The following is a 20,962-nucleotide window of genomic DNA, read 5'->3' as shown; positions in this document are numbered from 1 at the left end:
ATGGAGATGCGAACCCACACCCCTCAGATTATGAATCGAGCGCTCTAATCTCCCGGCCAGAACAGGCTGTTGAAGAGTGTCCTTAAATGAGCTTAAAAACTAATTGAAATGCGTGTTGAAGTGGTGACTACAAACTAAGACAGTTACACTGTTTTATGAAATGCGTGTTGAAGTGGTGACTACAAACTAAGACAGTTACACTGTTTTATGAAATGCGTGTTGAAGTGGTGACTACAAACTAAGACAGTTACACTGTTTTATGAAATGCGTGTTGAAGTGGTGACTACAAACTAAGACAGTTACACTGTTTTATGAAATGCGTGTTGAAGTGGTGACTACAAACTAAGACAGTTACACTGTTTTATGAAATGCGTGTTGAAGTGGTGACTACAAACTAAGACAGTTACACTGTTTTATGAAATGCGTGTTGAAGTGGTGACTACAAACTAAGACAGTTACACTGTTTTATGAAATGCGTGTTGAAGTGGTGACTACAAACTAAGACAGTTACACTGTTTTATGAAATGCGTGTTGAAGTGGTGACTACAAACTAAGACAGTTACACTGTTTTATGAAATGCGTGTTGAAGTGGTGACTACAAACTAAGACAGTTACACTGTTTTATGAAATGCGTGTTGAAGTGGTGACTACAAACTAAGACAGTTACACTGTTTTATGAAATGCGTGTTGAAGTGGTGACTACAAACTAAGACAGTTACACTGTTTTATCATCTTTCAAAAGAAACGGATATATTCCAGTATAACTACTTTGAGTAATATTTCAGATTATTATTTACACAACCCGGTTTCTCTCTTCAAGAAGAGAGGTAGTAAACTTTAGCAACGTTTTATCAACGACCACCAAACTATTTAATTCACAATTTCCGTCACACCAAACATGCTCGCCCTTTCACCCGTAGGAACGTTACAATGTGACGGTCAATCATACTATTCGTTGGTATACGAGTAGCTCAAGAGTTGGCGGTGGGTGGTGATGACTAGCTGTCTTCCTTCTAGTCTTACACTGCTAAATTGGGCTTACACCTTCGGGTTTTCTAAATATTTTCAATTAGAGTTTATATTAATAGGGCTTTCAGGAGTGTACTTAGTTAATGATTTTGCATATCTTATGTGAGCCACGATCCCTATCTGTGTGTTTATCTTTCTTCTGTTTTAAATACGTGCTCACGCGGGAAAAGCTCAACATTTACTTTTGAAATGGAAGGAGAACAGCCACGAATAACGATGATGTAAAATTTCATTTCACAAGCAGAATATTCTGTATTCATTTGTTATGAATTAATCACTCTATCACTCAGTTTGAGCTGCATAACTGAAATGCTCAACAATTACTTTTTGCTGTGGGCAGTACAAGTAGCAAAGAGCTTTGGCTATGAGTGAAGTAGAAGTGTAATACAAGTAACCTTTTGAAGGTCCATGAAATAATTTAAATTGATAGATTAACTTCAACGTTTCACTTTACTGGGGATGAGTAGTTTTATTTGTAAAAAAAATATTTAAGATTGAAGATGCTTTAAATTACTCAAATAATTACTTGTAACATCAAGTGGAAAAAGAACTTCCACTTCTCAGATTCTGTGGTTCGATATTCCTAAGAAACCTATAATTTAATCTCATTATGCGTATAAAATAATTCTTTATACAAGTAAGTGGAATATAATCCATATACATTTAGTACACAAATATATATTCTTCACTCTTCCGGTAGTTCAGTGATAAGTCTGAGGACTTACAATGTTAACATTAGATATTTATAGTGAACAGGGCTCGAACAGCCCATTGTGTAGTGTTACGTATTGTAATTTATGTCGGACGAGTCTCCGATTTAGTATATGACGTACGTTGTGTCTTACTATTTCAAATAACCAGAAATTTTAATTTAGAAGTTAATTGAAGGTCAATATTTATCAACTTTATGATATTTACCAACAAGATTGATACATACAGTTTTCTTTCTTAACGCAAATATATTTTAATATACAAACAACTATATAGTTTATAATAATAGTTATTACGGATAATGATTTGTATACAAACGTTTTACAAATCTGAAATATACTGGGTCTTCTATCTGATCTAGAACTGAATATTTTATCGACAGTCCAGGTCCACGACGAGTAAATTAATTTTATGTTGATACATAGATACACTTCACTTGATGAGAATGCCTGCTGGTTCTCTTCTTGTTTAGCCTATCACGGTTTACAGGCTTACTTTTCACAGAGGAAGACAGATATTTAATACCTCACAGAAATACTTCCGAAGTTTATTCACTAAATTTGAACGGTTCATAATGCTCAAATCTATAAACTTTCCTGGTCAAATATCTGTAGTTTTCTTATTAATAAACATTCCTCACAATTACAGCTTCCGAGTCATATAGTATATGGACTTTAGCAAACTAACAATGTTATATTACTGTCTCTTGGAGTATTGATTCATAATATTTAGGAAAAGTTCTAGAAAGGTCAGTTGGCTCTACAATATTCGATGATACGATAGTGTTTCCATGAAACATGTATTGTTGATTCTTATTACTTTCAAAAATCTTCTACAAATTTAGAGAGCAGGTAGGGCATCTAACACATCAACCTTTTAATCAGTGGCCAAATCAACAGCATCGGGTTGAAACTATGTCAACATGTAGACACACTGGGTGTTGCCTCTTTTTTTTCAAACTTAAACAATCAGATATAACATGACCACGTTTTTTACAAAAATGGCCCCGCAGACCTTGATGACTTTGGCGAAGTTTTATCTTGACTGTCTAAAGATTTCGAACTAGAAGAACTGGATTTTTAAGAAAAATCCTCAACTTTAGTGAATTGAACAGATGCAGGATTTTGCTGAGATGGCAAGAATTTCTTTGTATGAAAAGTTGTTTTATGTGTTAAAGTGTAATATTCAGAAATAGCAGCTGCTTCTTGTAGTGTCTCCAAGTAAGTTTTGAGGTCATCACTTGTACAACGTTTAAATTTCTCAATTAGACATAATTGTCTTAATTTGTTAAAACTGTTGCTAACATGCATATAATTACAGCATCTATCAAAATAAATATCTTTTTCGTGGGAAAATACCCTATATGTTTGGTTATCTTCATTGTTATAACCTTAAAACTTTTGGTGATAAGCTTCTTGTACTAATTTGTATGCTTTGAGAATAGCTGCTTTAGCCTTGTCATAATTTGTATAATCTTCCAGAGAGAGAGAACAGCATAAGCTTCTTGTGCTTTAGTAGCTAAAATAATTTGTAATAATAATGTATATTTTTGGTGGGCCATGGTTTGGGCAACTTTTCGAAAAATGTTGAAAATATTTGTCATCTTCATTATCATTAATTTGTGGTACTACAATATATTGACTCAAAGTTTTCATTTTGTCCAAGTCAATCAGAGTTTACGCTGATTTCCATTTCTTTCAGAGTAATTTCAGTTTCTGCTTTGATACGCGCTTGTTTGGCCTCGAGACGTTTACTTTCTCTTTCCATATTGATACGGGCTTGTTCAGTTTCTGCTTTGATACGGGCTTGCTCTTTCTCTTTTTCAGTTTCGATGTTTGAGTTTTAATTGGATTTCTGAATTGTCGTTATCACTCAACTCTGATTGGCTAGTGGATACACCAGAGTATTCCCATAATGCTTTCTCAGATAACAAATCATCATCGACTAATATTTCAATAATATGTTTTTAAAGTTCATTCTCATTGACTTTGTAGCTTCTAATTCTAAAATTTTTACAATTTCAAGCAATTTACTTTTGTTATAATTTTTATAGTTGTTCGAAAGAGGGTGATCCAAGAAATTTTGTTTTCACTGATAAATATAAATTGAATTAAGATTTGAATTTGAATTTAAAACGAATTTTGTCTCTGATTCATATCTCGGACACAATCCCCAGTTTAATATGTTACATATTATAATCTGTCTCGGACTAGTCTCCGATTTATCATGTTACGTGTGTTAATATTACAATCTCAAATAACCGGAAATTTAAATTTATAAGTTAATTGAACGTTGATATGTATCAACATTATGATATTTGTCAACAAGATTGATACGTACAGTTTTCTTTCTTAACGCGAATATATTTTAATATGCAAACACTAATACAGTTTATAATAATAGTTATTAGGAGTAATGAGTTATATACAAAAGTTTTACAAACTTAAAGCTATACATAGTCTTCTATTTGATTTAGACCTGAATATTTTATCGACGGTCCAGGTCTACGACGAGCTAATTAATCTTATGTTGATATACTTCACTTGAAGGGAATGCTAGCTAACTCTCTTCTTGTCTGGTCTAACACGGTTTACAAGCTTACTTTTCACAGAGGAAGATAGATATCTAATGTCCTCGTAGAAATACTAACGTCCAAAATTAATTCGCTGAAGGTGAACGATTCATAATGTTCAATATCGGTAAACGTTCCTAGCCAAATGTCTGCAGTTTTTCGAATAATAAGAGTTTGTAACAATTATACCTTCCAAGGCATGTAATATAAGGACTGTAGCAAACTAACAATATTCTAATACTGTCTGTTGCGCGTCGATATATAATCTTTAGGCAAAATTCTAGAAACTTCGGTTGGCTAGGATATGCTAGGGATTTCGTAAAACATATATTGTTGATTCTTACTCTCGAGAATCTTCTACAAAGTTAGAGAACAGGCGGGACTTGCGTAATATGTAGTTAACAATATAAGTTACATAGATATATAAATATTTATTAAATTGAAACGAACACTGATATTAAAATCAAATTAAATCCGTTACAGTAGCTATGTAGTTAACAATAAACAAACATAAAATTCTAGCTGATATTGGCTTGGAAATCTAAACTTAAAACCAAATATTTTTTCTTCATTTCACAGCTTCTGTTACCAAGCGTAGAGGAGACCCTATGTTGCTTAAAAATGTTCCTCTCTCTGTGCACTGGAGTAAGTTAGATACACCATTAAGTGATTGAATTATTATTAAACATAACATACACCAAACTGTTTATAGAATACGTTCGGTAAGTTACATCAGTTTCTCTCTGAGTGTAAAGTTGAATTTAATGGTTAAAGTTTTCAGAGGCTGAGCTTTTACTTCACTTACCTCATTTTTTGATTGATAAAATATCTTTATTTTCACAATAAAAGGGTCAGAATTATTTAGTTATTTTTTAAAAAGAAAAATAGACAAAATATCCTAATTCCACATGGCAGTATACTTGGAACAGATGTTTTAAGTATTCTTTATATCGACATACGCATATAAATAACATACAGATTTTTGTCTGTTTTTATTATGGTATATGCTTATAAATATCACACAGGGATTTATCAGTTTTTATTACGATATTTTGAGCTTTGTTGTTACACACGTTCTTCGTAAATTTCCCTTAGAAGCAATGTATTAATAGGTGAATATATTAAAATCACGTGCGATGAATGTTTGATGTATTTCTGGCATGTTTGTTGCTTCATTTATCTTACACCTTTCTAGTATGGATTTACAACGCTAAAATCAAGGGTTCGATTCCCTTGGTGGGCTCAGAAGATAGCATAATGTGGCTTCGCTATAAGAAAAAGACACATACATTTATTTTAAATCCAAAATAATTTGTTTATCACTAATAGTTTATCTTCTCTAACATTATATCATCATTATTAAGTACTTCTAATGATTAGTTATTACTGTCCTCGTTGCTTGTTATTAGCACCCAAGTAAACTACAAGTACATATCAAAAACGAATAAAATAACATCAATACGACGCATTATTAAGAGTTAGTTGTTGTTGTTTTGAATTAAGCACAAAGCTACACAATAGGCTATCTGTGCTCTGCCAATCAGGGGTATCGAAACCCGGATTTTAGCGTTGTAAGTCCCCAGACATACTACTGGGCCACTGGGGGGCAAGAGTTAGAATATGAGAAATGAATCCATACATATAATATAAATTAAACTTGATGTTCCTAATTCAGTGACCTTTCGTAATTGTTGCATTTAAAAAATAAATTCTTCCAAAAGTTTATATGTGTAAGTCCTAAATGCATTTTCATAATGTATTACTTTTTAACTCTTTAAAATTTGAATTTAACTTAAAAAAACAGCGTATGCTTTCAAGTTTGACGTTTCGGTTTCACATTTTTATTCCCAGTTGGGTTCGTTATTTCGAAAGGAAACTAAAAATGAAGGAAGTTTTCTCAATGAACAACAACACTAAAACTTTCTGGAGTGATCACCCGTTTCTTATCATATCTTCCACAAAAATTCTATTTCGTCAAGTGACGATTAACTTGTTTGCGTTTAACAAAGTGAGTTTAAATTATTGACTAAAAACAGCTAGCATTAAATTAATTATTGATTTAAACTTGTTTTTCTGTTACTCCTTTTATATTCTGTTTGGCCAGGTGGTTCAGCCGTTCGGCTCGTAATCCGAGGGTTGTGGGTTCACATCCCGTCACACTAAACATGTACACTTTCAGCCATACCAGCTTTTTAATGTGCGATCAATCCCATTATTCGTTGGTAGATAACTAGCTCAATAATTGGCGGTTGGTGATGATTAGCTGCCTTCCCTTTAGTCTTACTCTGCTAAATTACGGACGGCTAGCGCAGTTAACCCTCATATAGCTTTGTATGAAATTCAAACCAAACTATTCTCTTTATGAACACGACGAAAGATCAGATGTAGCAATTAGATGTACTTCTGTAAGTTCCCTGAAAGTGTTCTACCACCACACTAAATAAAACTACAATTAAGAGTAACAAACGGTCACTGGAGTCAGTAACAAAAAACAACCCAGGCTTAGACACTGATTTTATGACAAAGCCACAATAATCTATCAGCTGTATTTACCGCGGGTAATCGAACGCCAGATTTTAGTATTGTGTGGGGAATATGTTAAAAGTGTGATGTATGTAAGAAGTAAGTTTTTCAAGTTGTTGCCTGGTTTTTATCACTTTGAAATTATAGTAAAACAGGTTTGTGATAAGAGAGTCACGCTCAGGCTTGCTTGTTTGACATTTAACTTATGTTGAGAACCATTTAAAGAAAGAAGATATGTAAGTTGTAGAATATAAAATAAACTGAATATCATAACAGTTTTTACAAAGAAATGATATACTTTTTATTTAATATTCGCAAATAAGTCGCCTCCGGAGTAAATTTCGTTAGTCTCGGTTGACAATAGAGAGCGCTGATTAAAAACAAAACAAGGATTCTTTTCATATTCTCATTCGCGGTTGGAAACAAATTTCTCTAGATTTAAGGGTGTATTCTGCATGAAAAGCCTTAAAGTGTGGGAATTTCCCTGTTTTATTTTGGGTCAGGATTACCCATTTTGTTTATTATTCGTAAACTTTCATTTTGATTCGAGCTTCTATAGATTCACTCTCAGAAAGATGAAATAAATGTTATCTAATCATCGAAGTCTGTGTTCTTTACGCTAGTAAAGAATAATCAACATCATAAAATAACAAACCATTCATCTTCCACTGTTATAGTAGTATTAACAACAGTGGTTACACTGATATAAAGAAAAGAGCAATGCTACTCAAAATTTTCATTCGGAGGTGTTTAAATATAGTTCAAAACAAAGAGAAATATAATTATTGTTAACTGGACTTTGAAACTTACTATAACACCAGGAACACCGTTTTGTCAAAGGTACCAGAGTGATACCTCACCATTACAGTTGTTCTATAGTTTATTTCGTGCGTATTTATATTGCTTAGTTCTAACACTTTATGTGTGAATAGCTTAGTTCTAACACTTTATGTGTGAATATATCATACTTTATACCAATATTTTCTCTGATGTGAACCTTAAAAATTTAAACTAGCTTCGAATTTAGACTTAGTTACTATTTGCTTATAATTATTATATATATAGATTTGTGTATATCGAGTTTAGTTACGAAGAAGATCGCAAATATAAATCGAAAGATTATTTTAAAATCTACATGTTCCTAACCAGATACACTTGGTCATAAGTACATTGAATAAGTTTTATTGAAAAAGTTTGGACATGGAAAAAGATGTTTTAAAATCCTATTATGCTGAACACCCAAATGCATTTCCTTGCAAGCTAGCATTACTTTGATTTCTCTCTTTGTCTCTACAGTTAAATATAAGTGGTTTGAATGAAATGTGCTTTAGCGAGTCAGATTATTATAATAGTCAATGGATAAAATTTAGAAGAAATGATGGTTGCAATACGTTAATTTTAGGATAGGCTCAATACGCTGAATGAAAATAATGGAAAGTGTATTGAGCACCTTCTATGACAGCGTTTGAAGCATTCCGTTACGTCCAGACTAAGATGTATTATTCATGGTGTTCTTTCACCAAAAAAGTAGTTCCCGAGAGCATGATAATTTTATATACAAAAGTATTTTTAGAATCACTCTCTATATTATTACTGGTTCGTGTCCTAGACGGTTGGAAACTTGTAAAAATTTTTTTTTTTCTTTTTTACTTTCTTTTTCTATTTTCACGAGATCTTGAATTAGGCCCAGCGTGACCTTTGACTCGAAATCTGAGGGTCGCAGGTTCAAATTACCGTCGCATTAAATATGTTCTCCCTTGCAGCCGTGGGGGTGTTATAATGCGACGGCCATTCCCACTATTCGTTGGTAAATGAGTAGCCAAAGCGTTGGTGGTGAGTGGTGATGACAAACTGCCTTTCCTCTAGTCTTTCATTGCTAAATTAGGGATGACTACACAGTTAGTCCCCGTGTAGCTTTACGCGAAATTCAGAAAAGGAACAAATAAAACAAAGATCTTGATCTTCTGCTGTGTGGCTAAAAGCAGTCGGACAATTGCACTTTAGCTCAATAAGTTAACATACTTGAGCTACTGTCCATCCACCCGTGTGTTTTTTTTACTGTCATGTTATATTCACCAGCTATGTCACTCTTTACGTAATGTATCAACAGTTTCTCTCATCACTTTTTGATTTTACTATTAATCTGTCTGGACCACTTTTTCTCTTTTCTCCCTCCAATCATATATTTACCAACTATGTCTCTTTCGCCTTCTTATTCGTGCTTATTCGTCTTGTTTGGATGGTCTGATTACAAACTGTAAAAATAATAAAACACACATATTAAAAATATATGCGAATGTATTTCTGCTTCTTTTTTATTTAGTAACAAACGACACTGGTGACAGCTCAAAAGTATCTATATTAGCTAAAATGTTTTGTTTGTTTTGGAATTTCGCACGAAGCCACTCGAGGGCTATCTGTGCTAGCCGTCCCTAATTTAGCAGTGTAAGACTAGAAGGAAGGTAGCTAGTCATCACCACCCACCGCCAACTCTTGGGCTATTCCTTTACCAACGAATAGTGGGATTGACCGTCACATTATAACGCCCCAACGGCTGAAAGGGCGAGCATGTTTGGCGCGATGGGGATGCGAACCTGCGATCCTCAGATTACGAGTCGCACGCCTTAACACGCTTGGCCATGCCGGGCCTGCTAAAATGTAAAAAGACATCTTAAAATGGAGCTACTGTTTTACACTCAATAAATATAATTGTTTGCAATATTAACACTCCGAAACGACGAATGTCAGAGACATAGTTTATTAACAAGGTATCAATTAGCTATTGTAAATAAAGTACCATTAGATTAAATCAGATAATATGTTTTATTTGCCAAAAATAAAAATAAATAAATCTTTTGAAAGGAAATCTGGTACAGTTATGATCCTTTTTTATGAGAAAAACAACAAAAAACAAAATCAACAACGACTCGTTTGAAGTTTCTCCAAGGATAAACGTTGGATTTTGAAACTCTTTAAGTTACAGCATTATTAAAAGCACTTAGGTTCGATAACAATGTTTATGGATACTCGTGCTGACCTGGGTGAAGCTATTTTCAAGATTTTCAAGAGCTAGACCCGTACATTTATTCCATCAGATGTCGCTAGTGAGGTAATTTGACTGATTATTTAAAATTCCCATAATTCCCGAAAAGAAGTTTGTAGTTAAGTTTTACGGTTTATATTAACTTTGCAAGATTAAGTCACGATAGATCAAGAAAGTGCCCTTTTTATACGAAAAAAAAAGATTAGCTTAATGGATGTGGTTTTACAAACCACAATTTTTACAAAATTGATTCATTGTTTTTAAACATATGGGCTGGACATCGAAATAAGTAATTCTTTTTACTGCATTTCTTTAGAAAGAACCAAAGTGAAACGTTTCTCAAAAAATGATATGTTTATGAAAAATGAATCATTCAGTATTATAATAGAAATCTGCTAATTCAGAGAGAATCTAGAAACTTTCCCGGTAAAAAAAGAACACAAAAAGAAACTTGCCGTTACACTGCTTATCTTATTCTGGACACGTATTACATGACAGCAAATAAAATATAACTCACTCATAGAACATCAATCAAATACATTCTGAGTGAATCAGCTGTCATCAGCTTGACGTATTTAACATCTTTGAACACCATCCATACTTCTCTCAAAAGGAGTAACTTTCTTGGTAAACTTGATATGTCTGTGTTTTACTATAATATGACAGTGAATTTATAGTTCAATACAATGATCTAACATATGGTGGCTATTCTGAGTAACGTATAGATGGTTACCGGATCACTTTTTGGATCGACAATGGACCTAAAACTATGTCTATCAAAGTGAAAAGACCAAAAAGAAACTTCATGAATTTAAAACAAATTTGAAATATGATGAACAGTTTAATTCAATTTACTTCAAGTGTAAAATCTCCAGATTACTTGAAGTGTAAAATCTCCAGATTACTTGAAGTGTAAAATCTCCAGATATTCATGAGCACAATATGAGAGAGTTTCTAGAAGGTAGGATAAGTAAATATTTCAACATAACCTACACGGAGCAACATAACTCTCTTAAAAAAGTGACTGTTATAAAAAGTGTCATCGTCAACGGGTGATGCATCTAACTTTAGTCATAATTTTCGAGCTGAAACTTAGTCATAAGTAGTTTTAAATACAATTTCAAATGTGCACACCCATTAAATAAACTTTCCACGTTCATCTACTTATGCAAACTTCTGCACAAAGTGACTATTTAATCATTCTATTTTACCAGTATTTTCTGCCTGAACGGCATCTTACAACATAAATGGATTGAAAGACCAGATCAAAGAGTTATACGATTCAGGCACTCCTGCCTCTAATTTTGATCTGGTATTCAGATAACCAGAAAACAACCAATCACCGCATCCTTTGTCTCAAGAAGTTAACCCAGCTTTGAGTCTAATTGACTATAACTCTTATAACACACCCTCAAATGAATTGCAGAATGTGTTCATTGGTATCGCGGCACGAACCTTGTACTTTTCAATCTGCAGATTAATCACTACGCTACTTCAAAGTCTGATCTTTCATTGTGATTTAGTTAACGGAAGTCGATAGCCGCCGAGTTCATCCACTTATGTTAAGGTCACGTCCAATATAAAATAATAAAACTTAGTTTATAAGTTAAACTTTTGACGTTTAATCACTGAAAACATCATGTGATTTTATGTAAGCTTATCAATCGATGCATATAACTTTAATATATTAAAACACTAAAACCTTAATTTGTGGAAAAAATAATCTTAAGTTTTTTGCGGATATTTAAAACCCAGTAAAATAAACCCATTTACCATTTACCGTATAATAATTGGCAGGAGTACAAACGTTTACCCAAGACTTGTATTCCTAGGAATCTATTTCATCAAATCTTACAAAGTATATATTAGTTATTTAAATTCTCTTCACACATTTATGTTCAAAAGTGTGAGAGGCAACTCTTGCGAACTTCTGTTTGTTTATTTGTAAATAAACACAAAGCTACACAAAGGGCTCTCTGGGTTCTGTACGCCATGGTTATTGAAACCCTGTTTCCAGTTTTGTAAGTCCACAGACATACCGCTGTGTCACTGGGAGGCTGCACTTCTATTAACATGGCAACTGTCTCCAACTCATACCTAATACTTTGAGGCAGTTCTACAAAAGCACGAGACAATGATTGTACAAGCTTTATCTATTGATTTTATTTCGTAAACTCCAGACTAAAGATGTCTCAAGGTATGCCGTCTTTCTGGGTGGTTTGGTTTGATTTGAATCTCACGCAAAGCTACAAGAGGGCTATCTGCGCTAGCCGACCCTAATTTTGCAGATAAAGACTCTAAGGAAGGAAGCTAGTCATCACCACCCACCGTAAACTCTTAGGCTACTCTTTTACCAACGAATAGTAGGATGCACCGTCACATTATATCGTTCCAACGATTGAAAGGGCGAGCATGTTTGGTGTGACGGGAATTCGAACCCGCGACCCCCAGATTACGTGTAAGTGCCTTAACCACCTGGCCATGCCAGGTCTTTTCTAAGTGTAATCCGTACTGAAAAATACACATTTCCATCTTGTCTATTACAGTGATAGAACTAGAAAATTTTGTGGTGAAAGAAGAGCCATGTGCTGCCATAAAACCTGCAATCAAATATTTCAGGAAAAAAACAACAAAAAAAAGTATTAATCTGATTTGTTTTGTCTTATGGAAACAGATTTGAAAAACGAAAGATAATTTTCATCCTGACTTGGAAATACGTAGTTGAGAACTATGATTGTTTGTTTGTTTGTTTTGAATTTCGCGCAAAGCTACAGGAGGGCTATCTGCACTAGCCGTCCCTAATTTTGCAGTGTAAGACTAGAGGAAAGACATCTAGTCATGACCATCCACCGCTCCCTCTTGGGCTACTCTTTTACCAACGAATAGTGGGATTGACCGTCACTATATAACGCCCCCACGGCTGAAAGGGCGAGCATGTTTGGTGCGACCGGGATTCGAACCCGCGACCCTCGGATTACGAGTCGAACTCCTTAACACGCTTGGCCATGCCGGGCCCTTAGGACTATGAATAAACAGTCCAAGAACAATTGGCAATGTCGATTATTTTGCTTAATATTTGGATCCTAAGCCTTTCTTTAGGAACTGTTTACGCCGAAAACGTCCAGTAAAATAACCAGAGCTATTATTTGTTGTTTGGACGTTTGATTATTTTAATCAACTCACTATTCTCAGTTGAATACATAAATGTATTTTCTTTTATTTTTTGCTGCATATTAAAACTAAGAAAACTCGCTATCTCAAACTGACTGTTAACAGAGAACTTCTCTGCATTGTTTAGCAACATTAACAGAAAAGCCGGCATTCGTATGTTTTGTTGAATTTGGTGCAAAGCTACCCGAGGCCCAATTGCATTAGGTGGTCCTAATTTTGAACTTCCACTCATATATAAGGCAACTTGAAGGTAGCACTCACGACAAAATCCTGGATATTGTTTACGAATGAATAGTGGAATTAATCGTAGCATTATATCCTCCCACCCCCGACTGAAAGGGGTGAACATGTTCAGTAACATGATTCGAACTTACAAATCGTAGAGTTCTCTCTAGTTCTGGCCATTATATTAATTCACCTGGTCAACATCTAGCGCACACAAGGACCTAAATGACCATGTTAATTGCAGAACAAAGAGAAGGCAACCAGCTACTACACTTGTCTCCTAAAGGGAATTACCTTAATCGAACAGCTAGATTGTATGCCTCTCCTATTAAATACCCCTAGCTGAAAGTGCGAAGCATGTTTCATAGCACCACATCTTAAATCCACAATTTTAGCCCGTTCTATTAAGCCAATTGTGCATATCTTAACATTAAACCGCTTTGGTTTCGTGACGTATATTTAAGTGATTTTAATAAATGAGCTTTTCTTTTCAGTTAGTTCTCTAATAATTTAAACGCAAGAAAAATGTTTCATTTAAACGCTATGACGCAATAAATGAAACAACATCAAGGCTTTCCTAGACTTCAACATAGCTCATATCTGAAGTAATTCATTCAATGATTTATTGTTAATAGAAATGAGGTAAGAGGGAACAAAAATCTTTAATATTGATTTGCGTTTTTGTTTCTTTTAATTCAGCGAATCAACAGAACGTGCCGTTGGGGAAGATACAAGAAACTGTGATTGTAGAGCATAGAAGACGTTAAAACGTAAGTTATTTTGTCCCAGGCTGATTAGCTATTGTGAAAAATTACATTTGAACTTCGAAGAAGCAAATTATAGTTTGCCTGAAGACAATTGAACAAAAGTACTATCACGGATGTTGCAGTATTATTAAATGTTTAGGAAATAAACAATGGAAATTAATGAAATTAAACTGAACACTTCATCTGTTTAATAAGGTTGTCATTTGTTTATCGCCACCTATAATATAACAAGAAATGCAGAAACTTGGTTTAGCTGAGTACTCTGTGGAAAATGAAACATGGTAAAATGTTCTTTAGTCAAACTTCCCTGGTGGGAGCTTGCTACCATATATGTTCTTGTTTAAATTTCTCTTTAATAAAACTTTATTTTATATTACTATGATATCAAAATGTAACTTCGTCAATCGACCAATGTGAAAGTTAAGAAATACCAATTTGGTTTGAGATATGAGATATGTTAGTGCCATCTATTGAGCAATATGTGAACACCAAAGACTGAATTAAATCAAGTATTTTATTTTAAGTAAAAACCTACATGCTGCTAAGTAGCATAGAGGAACACCTGCGGACTTACAACGTTAGAAACCAGGTGTCGATATTCATGGTGGGCTGTTTGTACTCTGCCCATAAATAAAGAAACGTAACATCAAATCAAAGTATCTATTGTGTAAAGTAATAAATTCTCTTTTGTTCTAACATTTAACCGTATTTAAATATACGGACTTAACTAATAAAATATTTTTACGACATCAATTAGAAGAACATAAAATGTCAAATAATTCATAATTATCGTTTGAAACAAGTATTTTAATTTTCAGGTACTCATATAAAGTACTTGCATATAAGTAACTGCTAATTTTTAGTTTAAGTTATATACACATTATACATTTAATAATAAAATATAGCTTGATAATAAAAAAAATTATTAGTTTGAGTATCAAGTGCAAAGATGCACTGTTTTGATTACTTTAAGCTACGACTGAGAAGTTTAGAAAAAAGTGTCAAAATTGTTAAAATTCACAAAAGAATCGTCTGCAGTATGATTGGTGGATTCTAACGTGTTGTATCTAAGTTATCCAACCAAACTGAACTTTTTAAAAGACAAAATGAAAAGGAAACCAATCCAGTATTAAACAAACATCCAGCCAAATTACTTTTTCTGTTCAGATAATCGAAATAAGTTATTAAAGCAAACTTTCTCCTCTGGGACGAGGGTAAGTCTACCGATTTACAGGCTAAAAATCAGGGATTTGATTTCCTTTCGGTGGACCTGGGAAATAGCCCGATGTGGTTTGGCTATAAAGTACATAAACATATGTTATATGAAAAATAAATACGTTAGTTAGTTTTTGAAGTTCGCCCAAAGCTACACGAGCCGTCCCTAATTTAGCAGTGCAAGACTAGAGGAAAGACAAATAGTCTTCACCATCCACCGCCAACTCCCTTACCAAAGAATAGTGGAATTGACCGTCCCCATATAATATAAAGTCCCCACGGCTGAAAGACCTGAGCATTTTTGGTGCGACGGGGATTCAAACCCCCGGCTCTCGATTTACGAGTCGAGCACCTTAACCACCTGACCATACTGGGGCACTCGTTTTAGTACGTTTTTTTTTGTGAAAATAGTCATTAGTTTGAGGTTTTGCTAAATTCGAATTTTGTCTATTATCTAGTTTACAGTACTGGGATTATACTCCCAATTTCATTCATTTTCTTTGAGTCAGAAAATTTTCTCTCCTTCTTAACCGAATATTTCACTTTGCAAATGAAGGCTATATTATTGATTTTATTTGGATATGGTTTAAAAACCAGTTGTTCTCGTAATCATTTTGCTGTACCAGTTTTACTGTGTCCATAATCCATTCTTTTAAATGTTGCGTCTTTTAGTTCTACTTCATAAATAATATCACAGTAAGATTTTTTCTCCAGAGAGGTTTGTTTTGAATTTTGCACAAAGCTTTTCACAAGAGCTATCTGCGCTAGCCGTTACTAATTTAGCAGTGATAACCTAGAGATAAGATAGCTAGTCAACAAGCTCTACCGCCGTCTCTTGGGCCACTCTTTTACCAATGAATAGTGGGATTGACCGAACATTATAACGCCTACACGGCAAGCATGTTCTTTGAAGGGAATTCCAACCCGAGACCCGTAGAATGCTTCTAACCACCGAACTATACCAGAACTTTTGGAAAGGCTTGTGCATTATTGCATCTATATGTCTATCCATAGTGGTATTTCAAAATCGAACGGTCGGGACTCCTCCTTAAACGAAATATATAGACGATAAAAATGTTGTTCGTAGCACCAGGACTCACATCTGCGGCAACGGACCAGCGTATTTGCATATGTAAATTACTCTTATAAAGTGTAATTAATTTTCTGTATTTAAATGAAATGAAATTTCATCAGGCTGCATAAAACATCCTTACGCAAACGTAAGTACAAACGTCAGGTTTTCAGAAAGTAATGATTTCATATTAAATTCAATTCATTTGTTCCTGATGTAATATATGACTTAAACCGTTAATCAATCCGACATGTTTTATTGAATTAGATTTCTACGTATTTAATAACGGCTTGGATTTTAAAAAAGGACAATAATGAAAACGTAAATCAACCTCTTGTCTATTAATGCTGTAAAAACAAACGTATGGGTTTATTGACCAAAACACTGGTAAAGAAGGGAAATTGGAAACATTCTTGAGTTGTGTTTTTTTTGTTTTACCAGGTATTAAGGACTTTCTATGTAATAAGTAAAATAAATGTAAGATACGTTACTGTGTTGTTAAACAGCAGTGTTTAGTTTTTTAAACAAAATTATTGTTCAGATAAGTTTAGCACATTGTTCTAGAGAAGCCTGTTTTTCTAAACAATAAGTGAAATAAGTGAGAATCAATAACTTAGTTATTTTTAGCATGTTATAGGAGATATTTGATTTTCCATACAATAAGTAAAATAACTATTAGTTAATTTTACCATGTTTTTATAGGAGATATTTGATTTTGCATACAATAAGTAAAATAAATGTTAGTTATTTTTACCATGTTTTTATAGGAGATATTTGATTTTGCATACAATAAGTAAAATAAATGTTAGTTATTTTTACCATGTTTTTATAGGAGATATTTGATTTTGCATACAATAAGTAAAATAAATGTTAGTTATTTTTACCATGTTTTTATAGGAGATATTTGATTTTGCATACAATAAGTAAAATAAATGTTAGTTATTTTTACCATGTTTTTATAGGAGATATTTGATTTTGCATACAATAAGTAAAATAAATGTTAGTTATTTTTACCATGTTGTTATAGGAGAAATTTGGCTTTTCCAACAATAAGCAAATAGTTGTTCAGTTACTTTCTTTTCAGAAACGAATGTGGTTTGATATGGAATTATTCACATTTCGTACCACATATCAAACTGTATCTGTTGATTTTATTAGGCGTACTATAAATAGTAAAAAGCTGTTTTTCGTGCAAAGCTACATGGGGGCTATCTGCGTTAGCAGTTCCTAATTTAGTAGTGCAAGACTAGAGGGAAGGCAGCTAGTCATCACCACTTACTGCTAACTCTTGGGCTACTATTTTACAAACGCATAATGGAATTCACCGTCACATTGTAACGACCCCACGGCTGAAATGGTGAGCATGTTTGGTGCGAGTCGAGTGCCATAACCACCTACCCTTGTAATAAGCTTACGAACAAACTGAACCAAAATAAGGAAATAAGTCAATCATGTAAAGCAAACTTAGTAAAAATCACAGAAAGTAAACTTATCTTGCAGAAACCATTAGAAAGTGGGAATTAAAATACACTATGTTTGTTTTCTTATAGCAAAGCCACATCTGCTGAAATCTAAATAACATATAACAGTACACGAATAAACTAAATTGGGTAGACTGTAACATCGGTAAAACTTAAGGTAAACAAAACAAAAGTCGGTCATTTTTGCGCTAGTTTTGAAAATATATTTTTACTCATTATAATTTGTTTCGGAAGAGCCTTCAATTTATTATGTTGCGTAGGTTACGTATTACTATTTCAAATAACCGGAAATTTTAATTTAATAGTTAATTAAATGTTAATATCTATTCAATTTATGTTATTTACCAACAAGATTGATACATACAATTTCCTTTTTTTAATACAAATATATTTTAATATACAAATATAAAAACAATACAGCTTATGATAACGGATACTACTAGTAATTATTACAAATGATGGTTTATATACAAGAGTTTTACAAACATACAAACTATACTGAGACTTTTATCTGGTTTAGAACCGAATATTTTATCGATGGTCCAGGTCTATGGCGAGTAAATTAATTCTGAGTTGATGTTGTCACACATCGCTTAAGCGAACAATGTCTTTCTCGGCTAGCCTCACATCGGTTGAAAGCTTACTTCTTACTGAAGAAGATATTCAATGTACTAGTATAAATTCTAACATCCGAAGTAATTCAATCAAGTTGAACGGTTTGTAATGTTCGAAATCTATCATGTTCCTGGTCAAATTCTGTAGTTTTTTAATTACAAGACGTTAATCCCCATTATAGCTTCCGAGGCCTGTAGCGTACAAACTGTAGCTGTCCAATAATATTCTACTTATTCCATCTCTCGGATAGCCATTTTTTATAAGAATCACACGAATTTGTAGAAATTTCGACGAAATTCTCTCACGCTTTCGTCAAAAAAGTATTATTTATTATCCTTTTCAAGAACGATCTACGAATTTGGAGAGCAGGCGAGACTTGTGCAATTCTCAGTTAAGAATAGACGTCACAGGCAAAAAAAGAAAACCACACAGAAACAAGTATAGGGGCTATAATAAATGCACAACAGTATATTTTTAAGAGTATTACATGTAAAATCTGAATACCTGTAATTGGATTAGAAATGTGATACATAGAAACTGATAGCTTTATGTTCAAACATATCCTTGGCTTTATTTATACATATTTGCATAAAAGACGTTATTTAAAACTTATACACAAGTTCTGTGTTTTAAGCTTCCTATCTGGTACTTGTTTCAGGTTATTATCTTTAATTCTATTCTAATCGTGGGAAGAAGAAAGGTAATTTTTGGTTTGGAAGATCAAATCTTATGTTTCTAAAGTTTCTTTAGAGTTTTAACATTAGTGTAACCCACTAAAAGATGTCTCAAAGTCCCGTATTAACAAAGTCCAGACGTGGACATTGTAACTGTTATAATAGGAGCTTCTTTAAAGGGAAATCTCATCAGCTCGTGATATTTTGCTTACATCTTATGATCTATAGATACATAGAAAATTCATACGATCAAGAGTATCCCCCTGTTTTCTTTGATAACTTGTTCCCACGTATCTTTATTCGTATGATAAAAATTCTCCGTTCACATAGTTTTAAGATTGTTGGTCGCGAAAAATCGACCTAAATTAAAGAAAAAAAAACACGTCAGAGTTTAAAAACAGATTGGAGGCGCCAGGCTACGTAAAACTCATCCAATAATACAATCTAAGAAGGCTTCTTCTTCTGATAGAAAAATATACTCATAAGTAAAATCTGTAATATGTCTTGCCAGGAACATGAACATAGAGAGAAAGGAGAATGTGTAGTCTGTGGTATTTGCAGATGTAGCTTACCTTTGGATTCATGTTCGAATAAAGCAAATCATATCAACTGGAAGTAAATAAATAACATGAAAATGAAGAACGAAGATTAACAAATGTCCTGAAAAGTCAAAATCGAATGAGATTAGAAGAAAGCAAAATATATTATATTGATTCTGGAAATGATGGAAACACTGAAGCCTCTAAAAACATTATTACTATTTACAGTTGTCTTTCTCCATACTTCATCGATTTCAAATTTAAATAACAAATTGAATAGTGGGGTCAAGTAGTATATTTGTTACCAATTAGAGCCTTCTGGGATATAATATTTCAAAATTTGGGGGACGTCTGTATGGATCAGACTATCGTGTTTGTTTGCTTTTTGAATTTCGTTCAAAGCTACACGAGGGCTATCTGCGTTAGCCGTCCCTAATTTATCAGCGTAGGACTTGAGGAAAAGAAGTTAGTCATCACCACCCACCGCCATCTCTTCGGCTACTCTTCTACCAACGAATAGTAGGATTGAGCGGCACATTATAACGTCCATACAGCTGACAGGGCGAGCATGTTTGGTGTGACGGGGATTCGAATCCGCGACCCTCAGATTATGAGTCGAATGCCCTAATCTCCTGGCGATGCTGGTCCACCATATCTGATGTAGATATGTAGACTATATCATTTCACTCAATTTATGAGAAACCAAGCTGCAAATAGACATTAACATTCTTCTTGCAAAACATTCTTTAAGGATCATCTAGTATTGCTTTTTAACTAGTAATGAACAAAGACGGATAAGCGAGTTGCAAAACGCTTTTTGAAACCGTGTTTGTTGATATTGATGACTTTGTCAGCTTTTCGAGACATAGTGAGCTCTTGCGGCTACAACTGCCTCTTTATAAATAGTAGAATTCAAAGACAACTTGACCTGATAAGAATACAAACTGGTCTCTTGCAAATGTAGTCATTATGAATGGTGTGTGGTTAATTAAGATTCTCGTGAGTTTACGTAACGAACTGTTTTTGTAAAACAACCAGTAAAACTTAGAAAAGGTTTTGAAATCGTGGTCATGTTTTAAGAATGACTTTAGAAACCTCAGTTAGTTGCTGAGTGAAACTGGAAACAGAAGTTACTTTGAAAAAAAAACAACTTCTAATATTTTCTTCTAGAGCATGACTTTTTCCATATATCTTGCAAACGAAAACTTGGAAACGGAACACACTATTATATAGCGAAGTTTGCTGAAAACCATTCCCTGAAATATTAAGAACACAGCACATAAACAGTGACCATATGATGCAATGATTAAAATAAAGACCATGAC

Source organism: Tachypleus tridentatus, chromosome 5, assembly GCF_004210375.1.
Source record: "Tachypleus tridentatus isolate NWPU-2018 chromosome 5, ASM421037v1, whole genome shotgun sequence".
In the NCBI taxonomy this organism is placed as follows: domain Eukaryota; kingdom Metazoa; phylum Arthropoda; class Merostomata; order Xiphosura; family Limulidae; genus Tachypleus; species Tachypleus tridentatus.
The sequence above is the reverse complement of the archived record's forward strand: the minus strand, read 5'-3'. Positions refer to the sequence as shown.